Source organism: Schistocerca gregaria, chromosome 5, assembly GCF_023897955.1.
Source record: "Schistocerca gregaria isolate iqSchGreg1 chromosome 5, iqSchGreg1.2, whole genome shotgun sequence".
Classification (NCBI taxonomy): domain Eukaryota; kingdom Metazoa; phylum Arthropoda; class Insecta; order Orthoptera; family Acrididae; genus Schistocerca; species Schistocerca gregaria.
In genome coordinates this window covers 167,284,141-167,303,510 of record NC_064924.1, presented here as the reverse complement: position 1 = coordinate 167,303,510, position 19,370 = coordinate 167,284,141, and the positions used below count along the sequence as shown (strand labels likewise).

At 41.8% G+C, this 19,370-nt stretch overlaps 1 protein-coding gene across 1 annotated transcript in view; it reads right to left on the bottom strand.

Moving 5' to 3' along the window:
- LOC126272252 (visual pigment-like receptor peropsin) overlaps positions 1-19,370 on the bottom strand; it is a 164,311-nt gene that overhangs the window by 10,628 nt on the left and 134,313 nt on the right. The gene's annotated exons all lie outside the window — the stretch shown is intronic.

The window sequence follows — 19,370 nt, the reverse complement described above, 5'->3', positions numbered from 1 at the left end:
GAAACACCCAAAGTCTAGTTTTGAACAGACAACGGATTGGTACAAATGCTGGAGGGCAGTCCAATCCACTCCCTGGGAAGTACCACTGAGGACACATGGGACATTAAGGGATTGGGTACAGTGGGTGGCCAGGTAAGACATGTAAGAGAACCAAGAAAGTTTGCTGTCAAGCATGAGCCCCATTGTACTGCCAAAAATTCATACAAACAGCTTTGTCAGTGGAAAAGTGAAATCCATTGTCAATGTGCCATGAGAAAAGAGGGATGAGACATTGCTGAAGACATTGCACAAGAATACAAATCCATGGAGAACTGCAATAGATCACAAAATTGTCAACAAAAAGGGAGCTGGAGGTGCCCAGCAGGAGACAGGCCACAATAGGGTTAATGGCGACAGCAAAGAGGGTGACACTCAGGATGGAGCTGTGAGGTGCCCCATTTTCCTGGATGGAAGTATCTGACAATGCAGACCCCACATTTATCTTGAAAACTCAATCTTTTAAAAATTCCTGAAGGAAACGGCAGGCAGCCTCGGAAACCCCAAGTGTAGAAAGTACGGAGGATACCAATTCCCAGCAAGTGTCATAGCCTTCCCCCAAATCAAAAGACGCACCTACAGCCTGGTATTTCTGCAGAAAATCGTTCATGACAAGGGTTGACAAAGTGATGATATGATCAACTGAGGAATGGCATGTTCGAAATCCGTGTTGTACTGTGGTTAATAAATTGCGAGATTCAAGCCACAACATCAGCTGAATCATGCATTCTCTCACCTTGCAAACACTGCTGGTGACAGAAATGTGGCAGTAGCCAGAAAGAAGGTGTTTATCCTTAGCAGGCTTAGGTACGGGTATGACAGTTGCTTCATGCTAGCATCTGGGAAATGTGCCCTCTGCCCAGATGCAATTGTACATATGAAGGAGAAAGTGCTTGGCCACAAGAGAAAGGTGCTGCAACATCTGAATGTGAACATCGTCCAGCCATGGGGTGGAAGATTGGGCTGATGTGAGAGCATTATCTAGCTCCTGTTTAGTAAAGGCAGTATTATGATTCCGAGAGGAGAAGGATATCACCCGAACCACCTCCATTCATTTCCAATGGAGGAAGGCAGGGTGTTAGTGGGTGGAGCTCGAAAGGTCCACAAAATAGCAACTGAAGATTTTGGAGACAGAAAGGTCAGGTAATGACATCATCTGCTATGGTCAGACTGGAAATTAGGGAATGGACCTTGGTCCCAGAGAGCCATCAGAGATTGGCTCACACAATGGAAAAGAGAGTGGATCTGTTAAAAGAACTGGTAAATGAAATTGAGCTAGATTTTTGCTATCCCGAAGAATGCAATCACACTGTGCATGCATCTGTTTATAATGAATTCAGTTCACCATCATATGATGACAATTAAAAATGTGAAGAGCATGTCTCCATGCACAAATTGCATCGTGGCTTGCTTCAGTCCACTGGGACACAGTGCAGTAAAGGTGAAGTGTGAGGAATGGTTTTGTGGTGGTAAGGATAATGTTTGTGTGGTATTCTACCTGGTCATCACAATTGGGGAAGTGGTGTTCATTGAAGGTTGCCAGCCTCCAGTCAGCCTTAGAAATTTGCTTACCGACTTTACACATAGGTGGGGTAGGAGTCAGCAAACGGATAGGACAAGGGAAATGGTCACTTGTGTATGTGTCAGACAGACTGGACCACTTGAGATGATGAGCAAGTTGGGCAGTGCAAAATGAGAGTACAAAATGGGAATAGGTGTGCATGGAGTTTGAAAGGAATGTGGATGTTCCAGTGTTAAGACAAATGAAGTTGAGTTGACTGAAAAGATCAGCAAAGAGGGCACATCTCAGTCAGGTTCTGGAAGCACCTCAAAGGGGATGGTGTGCATTAAAGTCACAAAGCAGCAAAAAAGGGTGAGGTAGCTGCCCAACAAACTGGAGGAAATCTGCACTAGTGACTCTGAATGACAAAGGTGCGATGAGTAAAGAAAATGTGAACTGCAACAACTTGGAGCTAGGTAGTCATGGAAATGGGTTGACTGTGAATGTCATCCCATATGAGTAGCATGACTCCCCCATGAGATGGAATGTTGTCCTTGGGGGAATGTTGAATTGGACAGGAAAGAAATGTGTGAGATCCAAGCAGTCATGAGGATACAGTTTTGTTTCCTGGAGGCAGAACACAAGTGGATGCTGCAATTCCAAGAGCAGCCACAATTTCTTCTTGTTGGATCTAATGTTGAAAACATTCCACTGGAGGAGAGTCATGATGGGAGAAGGGGATGACGGAAAAAATTAAGGGTTGTCACCTCAGAAGTTGTCGAGTACCAGCCTTTGAAGATTCACTGCTACAGGGCACAGAGTCTAGAAGATCCTTCTCCATGAGGTCTACAGAGGCATTCGCTTTCTCACTGGATCAGCCTGCGGATTCCAGGTTAAAAAAAAGATTGGCAGTGTACACCAGTGAAACGGAGGTCCGTCGGGTGAAGATATCACGTGGTGACACCATTGAAGAGGAACTCTTGTGTTGGTGAAGGAGCAGACCATTAGCTTCTGATTTAATTCTAGGAGCCTTTGCAGGGTTGTCAGATGAAGATGTTTGTTGGCTGCAGGGATATTAAAAGTCTTCACAGGAGTATTTCTTCTATCCTTTCTGGCCTGCCAGTTGTGTAGAGGTGAAAATTTGGGGGATTATTACACAATTGGAGGAGAAGGAGACAGGGATGGTATCATGACACTAAATGATTTTACAACTGTGGTGCTGAATCTAGGGTTGCAAGTCTGCATGGCCATGTCCTTTGTGGGGCAGGGTGCAGCAAGAACAGTACAGTAAGTGACAGACTGTAAAATGCAGGGCTCTTGACTAGCTAACAATTTGCAAGTGACAGGGTAAGCCACTTTTTCCTTCACCCAGGTCTCCTGGATGGCTTGCTCATCGAGGTACATGGGACATTGTCAGGATGAGGCTGCATAGTCGCCACTGTAATTGATACATAAGGGAGCAGGAGGTCAGCAATCACCCCTACCACAAGTTTCGCTGGGTTTTTACAGGTCATTCAGGTGTGGTTGTAATGTTGACACTGGAATGCACGGTCGGACTGTGATGACCTCATAGCCTGCTTTGATCTTAGATGGAAGCACTACTCTTTCAAATGTTAGAAAGAAACAGAGTGTGTGTAGGCACTAATGATATAATGTGTGATAAGTGTTGATGTTGCCTTAGGATAGAGGAAGTGGAATGTGTAGACAAAACATTAGGTACCGTGCTACATGTTACTCTGTCTGCCATGGTACCTATTATTTTTATAGACAATGTTTCGTATAAAATTGGGCGTCTTTTGAAAAATCAGGGATTTAAGACAGTTTTTTCCACTAATAATAGTCTTATGAAGAATCTGATTCATAGTTTAAAAAAGCCTAAAGATAAACTGTCATTATCCGGAGTATACAAGATCAAGTGTGGCAACTGTCCTAAGCATATTCCGACTAAAACTGGAGACTGCACATTATTTGACATTTGCTGAACATTTAGTGCAATTGTCTCATGCAGCCAAGCTCCTGCCCCCGCCCCCCCCCCCCCCCCCCTCTCCCACAATACTCAGCTCTTGCATTGTGAAGTAAAAGGTCAAGGTTAGACATTTTAGAGGAAATGTAAATGTTTAAACATTTGCTACATGACAAAAACAACCTTCTTAGTGACCAACTGCAGCTGTGAAATTGAAGCTTCTTTGGAGGTTTACAACCATTATTATATCCACTGTAATGTTAATGCGGGGTATGCTTTACCCTTGCCATCATACGTCTGTTCTCCTGTAGGTTGAATAGCTAGGAATATTAGTTTGACACCATAAAAAAGTTTTGGACCCATCTACGAAGGTGTCTATTAGTTATATAGGAATATTCAGTTACCTAAATAATATTTCATTATTATATAGGCATACTGAACACGTTGAACATGCACACAGATGGTCAACAGATATTCGGTATGCACGTTCTATAGTTAAGAATGGTTTCAACACTTGATTTAATTTATGGATAATAACTTTGTCAGTCAATAGCATGTACATGTAGCAACCAGAATGACAATCACCAAGTCACTACCCCATTACAGAACATATATGCTACCACATAATCCTTCAATACGATGGATTGTGGTCAATATTATGTGTATATGATAGCAGTGATGCCATCACCTAGTCATACACAACTTTTTATTTACATAATTAATGGCAGTCATATACATATAAGTATCATGGGAAGGTAATGTTACCTTGCCACAATCTACTGGATACAAAGTTTTGGTTCAGGCTAGGAGGATCAGTTTGAATTGATCTTACTCAATGACGTTTAAAGGTGTCCTTTGGAGCATTGTTCACCAAGCCACATCATAATTTAACCACTTTCCCGTCACTCTTCCATAGTTTAGACTAGTTCTTTACGTACATATTGACTTTTGTTGGTCAATTATTTTAAGTGTGTTGACCGGAGCGATGTTCGACAATAACACTTTAGCTTTGAGCATAAGTGACCTCTTTCGGTCATTAGTTTTAAGTCAAACTTTAGCTTTAAATATTATTCTGCTGTCATTCCCCAAGATCAATGGCAGTAGTCACCAGGCCTGAATTATGATGGCAGTGTTCCACACACAGTTATTACACTATGTGTTTGGATCACCTCCATGAAGACAAATTGAGTACCCCATTACTGCCACATTATCCCCTACTTTAGTGTTTTCTGTAACTCGTAACCATAACTTCATCATGAAGTTCAATCAGGCATGTGCATTAGTTTATTTTGACTTGATTCTAGACCATTTCAGGTCAAATATACTAATAAGGAATAATGACCATCTGTTTTATATGGTCCATATTGCCAGATGTTACAGATTAGATGTAGACTTGTTCATAAGGTCATTCATGACCCTTTGTGTGCTAAGTCAATAGGATGTTCATGTGTTGTAACCATAGCAAAGCAAATGCTTAACATTTATGTCTCAAAAATAATTTTTAGACCTAGTCATAATAATGACGATGTTGACTTTATATTATCCTTCCCACTCCTGAGTGCTTTTTAGGTGATTAAACTTTGTGCTTAAGCACAAAATTTTCCTAGACAGGCCATACGTTGCAAGTACATGATGTTTTCCTCATATCATGACCAACAAATACTTCATAAATTTTAAAACAGTTGATCTAAATATGTTCTGCACAGGATAACATATACACCCTTTTCCTCAGCTGTACTGTTCCTTTATTTCACTTTACTAGTAAATTCGAGGTCAGGAGTTAGGCTCGCATCTTGTCCCAACAAGTATCCATCACACAGTTTATGTGCAGGCGCAAGGTAGTGTGTCTGCTTAGGCGGGCCTCATGACGCTACGGCAGTTCCAGTACAGTACTTGTGGCTGCCGCATTGCAGTCGTGAAGTGGGTCTGAGACAGTTTCAGATAAGCTTTTACAGTCTGAGGATAATTTATGGATTTGTAGTTTTAGCTTGACGATGTCCACTATGGACAAATGGTAGTTACTTTTATTCTGAAGAAGGTTGGGTTAACCAGACTGAAACCTAGGTAAATCTATGTAAACTTCGCAACTGGGGCTGTTGGTTTTTAAAATTAAAAAAAGTGAAATCTCATATGAGTGCAGTGCCTGTTGCTACAATTGGGAGATAGGGATATACTGGACATGACCTACACCTGAATGGGTTCCCCCATAAGGCTCACCATGGGGCCCCAGCCTTTGCAGCACCTTTTCCCTTCTGTGATGCATGTCTGTCCTCATGCTGTTCTTTTTCACCTTCTTTGGGGAACATGTCTGGGATATTTTTGGCAATGAGTTCTGAATTTGCAGTAGCCTGCCATCAGAATAGCACCACCACTGTTTTTTCTTTCTTTCTCCATCTCCTGTCCTTCCTCTACTTTGCTGTTTGAGGTTGCTCTTTGTTTCTTCTTCCTCCCTGTGTGCTCCTGAAGGTCAGCCCATGCATCTGCTGTGTAACAGGTGACTGGGTAACATTTAATTCCCAGCCCAGGGTTGACAGGTAGGGTTCGCACATACCCCATGGTACAGGCCAGGCCCAGGGAAGGTTGATGGCCAATTGGTCCATCTGTCAATTTGGGAGATGTGACCTGAGGTGTGAACAGTCACCCAAGGCAGGTGAGCCCTCCCTCTGAGGGGGGCCACCAGTTGGAAGGACTGCACCATCAGAGATGCTGGATTGGCAGTCATCTGGGATTTTCTTGCAATGAGCCAATCACCATCCCACTCTAAGTCTACTAAATATAAACAGAATGAGGTTAAAGATTCCAGACTTCTCACAGCTGCACCTCAGTTCCTCATTTTATTACATACTGAAGAAGGTCAGTCCATTGCTATGGTTAATCCATTTAATATTCAGAAAGGTGTTGATGCAATTGCCGTCCCTATGAAATTCTGCTCTTCTTTATGGAATGATATATTGGTTTTGGAGATTAATTGTGATTCTCAAGCACAGAAACTGCTTGAAGCTTCACTTCTCCTTGGCTATCCTGTTTATGTCAAGAATGCTAAATTCTTTGCATGGTGTTATTTACACTAGGCTGCTCGATGGTCTGTCTGACGGAGAAATCCGAACTTACTTCTCTGATCAGGGTGTCACTGCACCTCTATCCTATGGCAACATGCACACTTATCACACATTGCAACACAGATTATATGCTTAGTAATATAAGTAAATTACTTAACACACTTTACACTACCTGAATTTTTATTGCTTATGAGTAGCAAAAATTAGGCCTACAGGTTAGCACTTCAAGTGTTCGATAAATCGTAAAAAGTTATTTACTACCACTTACAACAAAATCTTAGCACTCACTGAGCTGCAGTATCCATTGAATTATGTGAATCACAATAGAAAGTAAATTTATTGTAAGTAAACAGAACATAAACAACCAACAAGTGTGAAAGATTCTAAATCAAACAAATTAAGTTTTACACTAATTTCTGGAAATACAAACTTAATAGTGAATGGACACGCTCAAATTGTATTGCTTACAATGATGGAAAAGGCAGTGGGCATCAGAATATGTAAACAAAAGGCAAAAGTAACATATGTAATTGTATTCCAATGTTATAAGGAAATACTGTTTTAACCTATAAATACCAAGATGTTGAAATATATTACATATATCATATTTTCAGAATGATCACAGGAGATGCTTTATAAATAAAAGTGAAATATATCTGCTTATATATGCTCTTTACATTAGGTTACCTTAAGATGGAAAGACAAATAATAAATGATAGTATACAAGGCCCCTGCTGATGGTTTTGGATCATTTCTGGAAGAACTTGATGCTTTATTAAGCTTTTTAACTTCTAAACAGAACAAAAAGATACTATGTAGAAATTAAATTCGAATTTTCTGGGGCATACATATTCTGGAGCCAGATTCTCCTTCCCATTTCATATAATCTAATTCCCACTATATACTTTGCAGCCAAGGCTTAGCAACCAGCAACACTGCTACTGATTATATTTTTAGTGATATGTTGGCAATGAAGTAGTACTCTAAACACTATAGTTAATTGTTTTCTCAGATGTTGATGCTAACCTGATGATTTTCAGTTTCATGCTGCTAGACATAAACAATAAAAATTAGAAAACTGTAAGCATTATGAATGAAAAAAACTAATGGACTGGTTGATTGCTTATTAATCCATGAAACGATTCACACTGTATGGATTTTGTCATTCAAAACATTTTAAAATTGACTTGTGAAGTGTTTGCAAAATATAGTGTCATGGAGTTTCAGAGCAAATTAAGGAATTTCATGTTTGCCCATTTCTTCTACTATACTGAAGAGTATCTCCATTGGAAATCCTAAGAGAAATGTGTTAAGTTGTAATAGATTCGTATTAGTACTACAGTATGTGAGTGTTGGCTTTAGTGCCCCATGCTGCTGATGAAATCTTCTTAGGATTTTATCAGGTGGCCACATTGAATTTTGGTTTGCATACAGGAGACATGTCAAAAATTTTAATACAGTACAGTTACAATGATTTTTACATTGATAAATAATAGCACTACAACAAATAATAACACTATAACGATGTATCTTGGAATGTGTAACACATTGTATCCAGCTCAAATTTCCAGTTTCTCCTGCCTGAATTCATCCACTGAGTAATAACACTTCAGTGTCAGTACCTCATATAGCTTTCTTTTAAGTAAACCTAAATTCATCTGCATCAATTTGTTCCTTTTTAATTTATTAAATTTTCATTCCCATGTATCAAGGTCCATGGGCATACAGTCCGAGGTGGTGGGTGGGGAGCATAAAATTTTCTTTGCTTCTAGTATCATGTGAATGGACAAAATGGTTTCCCTCAAATAATTCATGTCTGGTGTACAAAAATATAATAATCTCATATATGCATAAGGATGGCAGAGTTGATATTTTAAGTTTTCTAAATAATGGTTGACATTGTTCTTTGTGATTTGCAGTGCACATACTTCGAATGATTTTTTTTCTGTATTTTTAGTATCCGCAATATGTTTGTCAAGTTATCCCAAAAAACAATACCATACCTAATAACAGATTCGAAGTAGCTTGTATAAGCTAGGTACTTTTCATGTGTGCATCTCAGTTGCAGTTGATAATATTTGCATTGCAAATGCAAAGCTGCTCAGTTTGTTTGCCAGATATTCAATTTGTGTCTGCCAGCTCAAATTTTTATCTACATTTAAACCTAAGAATTTGACTGAGTCAACTTCCTCTATATCTTGGTTGTTGTGTACAATCTTAATTTGATCACATTTTCACTGTTTGGTTTTGAATGTGAGTCATAGATATATTTAGATTCAACCCATTTAGCTGAAACCAAGTTTCTAAGGTACTGAGGGTTCTGATCACAGATTTGGGAATTTTTTCTGAATCCTGATCTTCAACTAAGACAGAAGTATCATCTGCAAGGAGAACTGTTAGGGAGCTGATATTTAATGGTAAGTCATTAACATAGATGAGAAATAGGACTGGACCTAATATGGAGCCTTGTGGAACATCCGGAGATATTTTTTTCAGTCAGAAAAATAATATGCGCCATTTGAAGAGATGCTAATCCTTTGCTTTCTGTTTGAGACTGAGGTAGACTGTCATTCAACTTTCCCAGATTCTCAAAGCATCAAGTGTTGGCTGCGGTCTGGGCGTACAACTGCTAGGGCAGGTTTCCATGCTGAACTTAGCTGGCAGTCCTAATCCCTGTTGAAATTTTGTCATAGAGCCTTATCTGAGTTGATTCTTTAATATCACTCTCCACAAGCCACTTTCTCAGTATAACATTTTTGTTTTCTTGGCTACAAATGCGTGTCCTTCACTGAGGCTGAGTTCTCACACTGCCAACTTATCTTTATGTTACAGATTTAGGCATCTAATGTGCTCAATGCAGAGTTGTGAGATACAGCTCTGTGTTTGCCTGGCTTACTTGAGGCCACACTCAAGAAGGAAACTTCCACATGTGTGCGAGTGTGCGCCTGTCCTTTTTTCCCCCGGGGGGGGGGTCTTTCCACTCCTGGGATTGGAGTGACTCCTTGCCCTCTCCCTTGGGACCCGCATCCTTTCGTCTTTCCCTCTTCTTCCCTCTTTCCTGGGGAGGCGGCCGTCGGTTGCGAGGGCTGGGGATTCTGTGTGTGTGTTTTATTTATTGTGCCTGTCTGCCGGCGCTTTCCCGCTTGGTGGGTCTTGGAATCTTTGTTTTTAATATATAACAAGGATCCCGGGACTTGCCAGGCGGTGGACAGGCGCAATAAAAATAAAAAAAAAGGACACACACTAAATTTCGGCCTTTCGCGGCCGGTGGTTGCTTCGTCGGGGGAGGGGGGGGAGGGATGGGGGGATGTGGGTTTTGGGGGAGGGGGTGGGGGGTCGTTCCAGTCCCGGGAGCGGGGGGACTTGCCTTGGGGGGGAAGGAAGGATAGGTGTGTCCTCACGCACACACACGTGTCCATCCGTACGTGTACAGGCGCTATATATATATATAGTGTCTGTGCGGATGGATGTGTGTGTGTGTGTGTGTGTGTGTGTGTGTGTGTGTGTGTGTGTGTGTGTGTGTGCGCGAGTGTCTATGTGTACCTGTCCTTTATTCCCCTTAACGTAAGTCTTTCCGCTCCCGGGATTGGAATGACTCCTTACCCTCTCCCTTAAAACCCACATCTTTTTGTCTTTCCCTCTCCTTCCCTCTTTCCTGAAGAAGCAACTGTTGGTTGCGAAAGCTTGAAATTCTGTGTGTGTGTTTGTGTGTTTTATTTATTGTGCCTATCTACCGGCACTTTCCCACTTGGTAAGTCTTGGAATCTTTGTATATATTAGAAAGAAACTTCCACATGGGAAAAATATATTAAAAACAAAGATTCCAAGACTTACCAAGTGGGAAAGCGCCGATAGACAGGCACAATAAAATAACACACAAACACATACAAAAAATTTCGAGCTTCTGCAACCGGCGGTTGCTTCGTCAGGAAAGAGCGAAGGAAAAGGAAAGATGAAAGGATGTGGGTTTTAAGGGAGAGGGTAAGGAGTCATTCCAATCCCGGGAGCGGAAAGCCTTATCTTAGGGGGAAAAAAGGATAGGTATATACTCGCACACACACACACACACACACACACACACACACACACATATCCATCCATACATATACAGACACAAGCAGACATATTTGGATGATGTTGAATGACAGAGGCAAAGATGATGTTGAATGACAGGTGAGGTATGAGTGGCGGCAACATGAAATTAGCGGAGATTGAGACCTGGTGGGTAACGAGAAGAGAGGATATATTGAAGGGCAAGTTCCCATCTCCGGAGTTCAGATAGGTTGGTGTTAGTGGGAAGTATCCAGATAACCCGGACGGTGTAACACTGTGCCAAGATGTGCTGGCCGTGCACCAAGGCATGTTTAGTCACAGGGTGATCCTCATTACCAACAAACACTGTCTGCCTGTGTCCATTCATGCGAATGGACAGTTTGTTGCTGGTCATTCCCACATAGAAAGCTTCACAGTGTAGGCAGGTCAGTTGGTAAATCACGTGGCTCTGCCTTTGATCATGTACACCTTCCGGGTTACAGGACTGGAGTAGGTGGTGGTGGGAGGGTGCATAGGACAGGTTTTACACCGGGGGCGGTTACAAGGGTAGGAGCCAGAGGGTAGTGAAAGTGGTTTGGCGATTTCATAGGGATGAACCAAGAGGTTACGAAGGTTAGGTGGACGACGGAAAGACACTCTTGGTGGAGTGAGGAGGATTTCATGAAGGATGGATCTCATTTCGGGGCAGGATTTTAGGAAGTCGTATCCCTGCTGGAGAGCCACATTCAGAGTCTGATCCAGTCCTGGGAAGTACCCTGTCACAAGTGGGGCACTTTTGAGGTTCTTCTGTGAGAGGTTCTGGGTTTGAGGGGATGAGGAAGTGGCTCTGGTTATTTGCTTCTGTACCAGGTCGGGAGGGTAGTTGCGGGATGCGAAAGCTGTTTTCAGGTTGTTGGTGTAATGGTTCAGGGATTCAGGACTGGAGCAGATTCGTTTGCCACGAAGGCCTAGGCTGCAGGGAAGGGACCGTTTGATATGGAATGGGTGGCAGCTGCCATAATGGAGGTACTGTTGCTTGTTGGTGGGTTTGATGTGGACGGATGTGTGAAGCTGGCCATTGGACAAGTGGAGGTCAACGTCTAGGAAAGTGGCATGGGATTTGGAGTAGGACTAGGTGAATCTGATGGAACCAAAGGAGTTGAGGTTGGAGAGGAAATTCTGGAGTTGTTCTTCACTGTGAGTCCGCAACATGAAGATGTCATCAATAAATCTGTACCAAACTTTGGGTTGGCAGGCTTGGGTAACCAAGAAGGCTTCCTCTAAGCGACCCATAAATAGGTTGACATACGAGGGAGCCATCCTGGTACCCATGGCTGTTCCCTTTAATTGTTGGTATGTCTGGCCTTCAAAAGTGAAGAAGTTGTGGTTCAGGATGAAGCTGGCTAAGGTGATGAGGAAAGAGGTTTTAGGTAGGGTGGCAGGTGATCAGCGTGAAAGGAAGTGCTCCATTGCAGCGAGGCCCTGGACGTGCGGGATACTTGTGTATAGGGAAGTGGCATCAATGGTTACAAGGATGGTTTCCGAGGGTAACAGAATGGGTAAGGATTCCAGGCGTTCAAGAAAGTGGTTGGTGTCTTTGATGAAGGATGGGAGGCTGCATGTAATGGGTTGAAGGTGTTGATCTACGTAGGTAGAGATACGTTCTGTGGAGGCTTGGTAACCAGCTACAATGAGGCGGCCAGGATGCTTGGGTTTGTGAATTTTAGGAAGTAGGTAGAAGGTAGGAGTGCAAGGTGTCGGTGGGGTCAGGAGTTTGATGGAGTCAGGTGAAAGGTTTTGTAGGGGGCCTAAGGTTCTGAAGATTCCTTGAAGCTCTGCCTGGACATCAGGAATGGGATTACCTTGGCAAACTTTGTATGTAGAGTTGTCTGAAAGCTGACGCAGTCCCTCAGCCACATACTCCCGACGATCAAGTACCACGGTCATGGAACCCTTGTCAGCCGGAACAATGATGATGGATTGGTCAGCTTACAGATCACGGATAGCCTGGTCTTTGGCTGTGGTGATGTTGGGAGTAGGATTAAGGTTTTTCAAGAAAGATTGAGAGGCAAGGCTGGAAGTGAGAAATTCCTGGAAGGTTTGGAGAGGGTGATTTTGAGGAAGAGGAGGTGGGTCCCGCTGTGATTGAAGACGGAACTGTTCCAGGCAGGCTTCAATTTGGATAGTGTCTTGGGGAGTTGGATCATTAGAAGTGGGATCAGGATTATTTTTCTTCGTGGCAAAGTGATATTTCCAGCAGAGACTACGAATGTAGGACAGTAAATCTTTGACAAGGGCAGTTTGGTTGAATCTGGGAGTGGGGCTGAAGGTGAGGCCTTTGGATACGACAGAGGTTTCGGATTGGGAAGAGGTTTGGAGGAAAGGTTAACTACTGAATTGGGGTGTTGTGGTTCCAGGTTGTGGAGGGTTAGTGAGTTGCCTTTCCGGAGGTGGGAAAACAGGAGATTGGATAGTTTTTTGAGGTGGAGGGTGGCATGCTGTCTAATTTGCGGTTGGCCTGTAGGAGGATGCTTGAACAGCTGGTGTGGATGTGGGAGAGGAAAGATTGAGGACTTTGATTTGGGATAGGAGTTGACGGGTGTGTTCATTGTCCGAGTCGATGTATAGGTGAAGGATTAGGCGGGTGAGGGCTATGGATTGTGCAGTTTGGAGCTGATATAAGGACTGATGGAAAGAAGGATTGCAGCCAGAGATGGGAACTTTAAGTGTGAGGCCTTTGGGGGTAATGCCAAATGTCAGAGAAGCCTGAGTAAATAAAATATGGGAGTGTAATCTGGCTAGGGTGAAGGCATGTTTGCGGAGGGAATGTAAATAAAATTTAATGGGGTTGTTGTAGGGATGTTGTGAAGTTGACATGGTATTAGAAGATGGAAAGGGTAACATGAGGTTAAAGTGAATATATATATATATATATATATATATATATATATATATATATATATATATATATATATATATATATATATATATATATTCACTTTAACCCCCTATATATATAGGGAGAGATAAAGGTGTGAAAAAAGTCGGAAAAGTGTTGGTTTGAGATGAGCTATGTTGATCCTGTGCTGAACTTAGGTTGGTGAACAACAATGGGTGCGAGGTTAGGTAGTTGTGTTGTCTCCAAAACACGTTAAAGGGTGGGGAAATTCAGGAAAAATTTCGAAAAACTGCGTGTAAATGTATTCAAAGGACTGGTTATGTACTGGCAGATTATGAAAATGAGGCTAACAATTGTTTGACGAAGAAATAATAACGTTTAAACCTGTGGGAAGCTGCTAAAAAATGATCGGTTATGTGGGAAAAATGGGAATGGAAATAAAACGAAAGTTGTTGGAAATAGCTGAGATGCTTGTTTAATGGGTGAAAGGAACTGAAGCTGTGAAATAGTATTCACGAGTTTACATGAAATGTTTGTAAACTTGTAAAAGTGGATTTTATAGCAGCGGTAATGTTGAAAGCGTTAAAAGTTTTTAGGTTATGGTTTGGAAGTAAATTACGTATTATTGAGTATAATTAGGCAGGATAAAATGTATGGTAGATTACGGAAAAAGCGAAGATGAATACAAAGTGAAACTACTTGTACAAACAAAAATAGAAAGTAAGATGATAGAAAAGATTTCGAAATGCAACAGAGACAATAACAAACGTAATTGTTGGGTTCAAATTAATGATGTAAATAAAACAGAAAGAAACTTCCACATGGGAAAAATATATTAAAAACAAAGATTCCAAGGCTTACCAAGTGGGAAAGTGCCGGTAGACAGGCGCAATAAAATAACACACAAACACACACACAAAATTTCGAGCTTTCGCAACCGGCGGTTGCTTCGTCAGGAAAGAGGGAAGGAAAAGGAAAGATGAAAGGATGTGGGTTTTAAGGGAGAGGGTATGGAGTCATTCCAGTCCCAGGAGCAGAAAGACTTACCTTAGGGGGAAAAAAGGATAGGTATATACTCGCGCGCACACACACACACACACACACACACACACACACACACACACACACACACACATACATCCATCCATACATATACAGACACAAGCAGACATATTTCATGCCATGTGAATTATAGTTGTTAGAACCGTGTACCATTGCATTGGATGGTGATAACTCTTTGCATGAAGGTAGAGATCTGTAGATTGTATGTACTAGGGTACCATCTGCTTTTCTTTTTTTAGAATGTCTAAAAATGGAGAATCCATTCTGTGCTAGCTCCATCGTGGAGGGCATGTTTTGGTAGATGTTGTTGAAGTGGTCCAGGAACTCATTCATGGCTCCTCTGACATGTTCCCACACAACAAAGGCACTGTTTGTGTAACACAAGAAGTGTTTTGTTTTGAAGTGTGCGGTTTGACTACCGTCAGAAAATAAGCATGCTGCTGCAAGATTAAATCTACAGAAAGCTAAATAAATCCCCAACACCAATGATGACAAGAAAAACAACAGGTTTGCTTCAGGAGTTAGCTCTAATGGAAGAAGATATGAGTGCTCGTATGGACTGCTTAAAATTCACAAAGAAAGTGCGAACACCATCAATGCACACATGTATGGAGTGGCCCAGCATCCAGCCTGACTTCTGAAATCCATAGCTGGACACTGCAGTCACCACATTCATGACATGCTGGAAGGGATATATCTGCAGAAGGATGACCGGTTTGTGAGTTTTGATTTAATATCTTTCTTTATACAAGTAGTGCTTCAAGATGCCTTAATAAACCTAGCAGGTTTTTGAGCACATTTGGACATGTAATGAGCACAACCTTCTTCAAATATGGTGCAGAGTCCCATGAACAAGTCGATGGAGTAGCCATGTGCTTGCCATTTGCTTCAGGGTCTGCCACACTCTATATGGAGCACTTTGAGGAGATGGCAGAAAAAGTTGCATGGCTGAAGCCTAAAACCTCCTTAAATTAACTGAATGACACCTTAGTTGTGTGGGAATATGACAGTAAATAAATAGTTCACTAGGAAGTTAGAACAGAGTGGATGTCTCCAGTTTAAGACATTCCAATAAAAAGAAAAGCAGATGCTGTCTTAGGACATGCATTCTACAGAAAGAAGGACACATAGGTCAGCATGTTCATGCAATGAGCTATCATAATCTGGCACACTGATACACTGTTCTACCAACTCTACTGCACAAGGCAAATGCCACTTGTGACAAAGAAAGACTCCCAGCTGAGTTCCAAGACCATAAAGATGTTTTACCAAAATACATCAATACCCAAAGTATAGATTAGACTTGCATTGTAGTAAACAATGATATAGCCATCTGTAAGGAAGAGGTATATTGGGGCTCATAAAGCCAAAATTGCAAAAACCTTGAAAAAAAATCAGAACAATATATTGACCACCACAAAAAATTAAAGTCCTGATTAGCTCCGTAAAGGAAAACTTAGAACTTACTTTCTGCTAACACTTGCATGTTGTCATTTTGCGTTCTCCTTTGAACCAAAAATGCAACAGCATTTCACGAATTTCATTATTGAACCATGGTGTTTCTTTACCATTTTTTATCCACTTACTATGATCTAACTCTCCAGACCACGATTCACAATCTGCTTAAATTTTGCCCGTAATTCCTCTATGTCCATCTTACTGGTACTAAGTGATGCCAATTCACTGTCTAAGTGAGGTGCTAACAACTGCTTATCAGATATATCTAGCAGAAACACTCTGCTACCCTTCTTGACTGATTTATTAACTTTTGCTACCATTGTTGTTTTTGTACTGACGTTGTCAGTGAGGTCCGATCCAGTTGTAGGTACAAGATATAAGACATTTCCATTGCGTGTGGAGTGCCATGCTAGTTGCTCAAGAGAGTTTTGAGAAAATGTGTTCTAAAATATTTTACATGACTATCTGTCTGTACCGCCCGCAATGAATCGATAGACATCCCACTCCATATTCGGTAAGTTAAAGTCGCCTCCAACTTCTGGGTATTTCCACACTATTGACCATAGACTTACTTTGAATTACTCTAGAATTGCCACAGCGGAGTCGGGTGGCCGGTAAAAACATCCAACAATTAACTTGGTTTCACCTACAACTTTTATACGCCACAAAATATCTTCACTGTCATACTCAACTTCGACCTCAATAGAGACGATATTTTTGTCGACTATGACCTCCTATGGCCTCCGATCTGTCTTTCCTATATACGTTTCACGACTCGCTAAATACCTCGGGCCAACTTTTTCAACACCGTCACAACGTGGGTTCAATGCACAATATCTAAAGAAAATATAGTGCATTCAAGATTAAACATGAAATAAAACTGTACGCATGAGGGCTATATGACTCAAAACTCAAGAACTAAAGTGGAAAGGAAGACTGGTTGTGCTAGCGCTACGGTAATGTTCTTTTCTTTATTGCTATTATTCTTGGTGTTTTGCCCTTAAAGAGCGCAGTTGGGCTAAACTACATGGCCAGTTCCTTTTGCAGCCTTCTTTGCTGCCCAAACTTTCCTCATTCGCTCACTGTGTTTCTGATTCCGGTCCTCCGTCCATGCTTCTTGTCGGCTTCGTGTCTTCGACTTCTTCTGGATTGCCTTTTTGTTTGCCCATATTTCTTTCATCTTCCGGCTGTGATCTTGCTTGCGTTCTTCGGTCCATTTTACGCCTGTTCGTTTGTCGCAGTGTATCTCATGTAGTTTACTTTTCTTAACGATGTTTCTAAATTTTATTCTGTCGTTTATTGTGTCTGCTGTTGTGTTGAGTTGGTTCAGGTCAGTTTTTACCTTTGCCACCCATTTGTTGTTTCTAGTGGTTACCCAGTCAAACATCTGTTTGGTTAGTCTATGTGATAGCATTCTGTATATGTGTCCATAGAATTGTAGTCTGCGTTTTCTAATCTTTTCTGTGACTGTCTCCATATGTTTGTATAGTTCCTCTGTAGGTTTCTTGATCCATATTCCATTGTTGTTAGTTGCGCCACATATTCTATTAAGTATTTTCCGTTCTACTTTTTCTAGTTGTCTGATACGTGTATGCCCTAGGATTTGTGTGGTCTCTGCTGCATATAGTGCCTCGGTGAGCACCACCGTGTCGTAGTGGTGTAATTTGGATTTTTGTGAGCTAAGACTTCTTGTTGTAATGATTCCACACTAATTTGTATGCCTTGTCCGGTTTAGTTTTTCTTTCTTCGTTTGAGTCTCTGTTATGTCCGCTCATCTGTAGTGTTTCAGTGAGGTATTTGAAGTTTGCTGTTTTGTAAATCGTGCCGTACTTTGTGTTCAGAGATGAGAGTTTCTCTGTGCTCATAAACTGTGTCTTTTCGCAAGAGATCTGTAGTCCAATTTTGGAAGCGATTTCGTGTAGTTTTTCAATAGCGTCTTTTGTTTCATTTATACCTTTCGCGACAATCGCCAAATCGTCTGCAAAAGCCAGGCATTTAATCTGTAGGTTATTCTCTGTTGCGATGTTTCCCATTCTTTTATTACCTTATTTAACACTAGACTGAAAAGAGAGGTGAGACGCCATCCCCTTGTCGGACACCTTGCGATTTTCAAAGGGCTCTGATAGTTCCTCACAGAACTTTATTTTAGAAGTCGTGTTGGCGAAAGTTTGCTCTATGACGGCCAGAGTTTAGTTGTTTACTTTGTATTTAGCTAGAATTTTGAAGAGAGTTTTCCGGTCAATAGAGTCGTACGCCTTTTTTAAGTCGACAAAGGTAATGATCGGTTCTGTTTGTGTTGTAAAATCGTTTTCAGGTATCCAAATTTGTTCCGTAAAAGACCGCCCTTTACGGAAACCTGCTTTGTATTCCTCAATCAAGTGGTCGGTCTTTTATTTATTATATGATACAAAATTTATTTTACAATAGCAGCTTGATTTTGCTAACTTAGGTCCGCGCAGGAGCCGAACCCTTCAGACTTGGGCCCTCCATAAGGCGCTTAGGGCCCGGGAAACACCCCCCCCCCCCCAACCCCCTCTTGTCCGGCCTGATAAAAAGGTGTAGATTGGATATTCTAATAGCATGTAATTACTACTCAGGCATCAGAGTAGCTACCCTATCGTGAGTGGTTACCGATCGATCGTTTGAGCTACAATCAGTTTTGTGTACTTACTGCCAGATTTAATTACGGCGGCATGCAACATCCTCCATCTCACCAAACTAGTTGTATAAAGTATACACTACTGGCCATTAAAACTGCTACACCAAGAAGAAGTGCAGATGATAAACGGGTATTCATTGGTCAAATATATTATACTAGAAATGTCATGTGATTACATATTCACGCAATTTGGGTGCATAGATTCTGAGAAATCAGTACCGAGAACAACCACCTCTGGCCGTAATAACGGCCTTGATACGCCTGGGCATTCAGTCAAACAGAGCTTGGATGGCGTGTACATGTACAGCTGCCCATGTGCTGGCCAGGGCAGCAGTCGAACATTTTCTGTATCCAGAAAGGCCCGTACAGGACCAGCAACATGCGGTCGTGCGTTATCCTGCTCAAATGTAGGGTTTCGCAGGGATCAAATGAAGGGTCGTAACACATCTGAAATGTAACGTCCACTGTTCAAAGTGCCGTCAATGCGAACAAGAGGTGGCCGAGACGTGTAACCAATGGCACCCCATACCATCACGCCGGGTTATACGCCAGTATGGCGATGACAAATACACGCTTCCAATGCGCGTTCAACGGGATGTCGCCAAACACCGATGCGACCATCACGATGCTGTAAACAGAACCTGGATTCATCCGAAAAAATGACGTTTTGCCATTCGAGCACCCAGGTTAGTCGTTGAGTA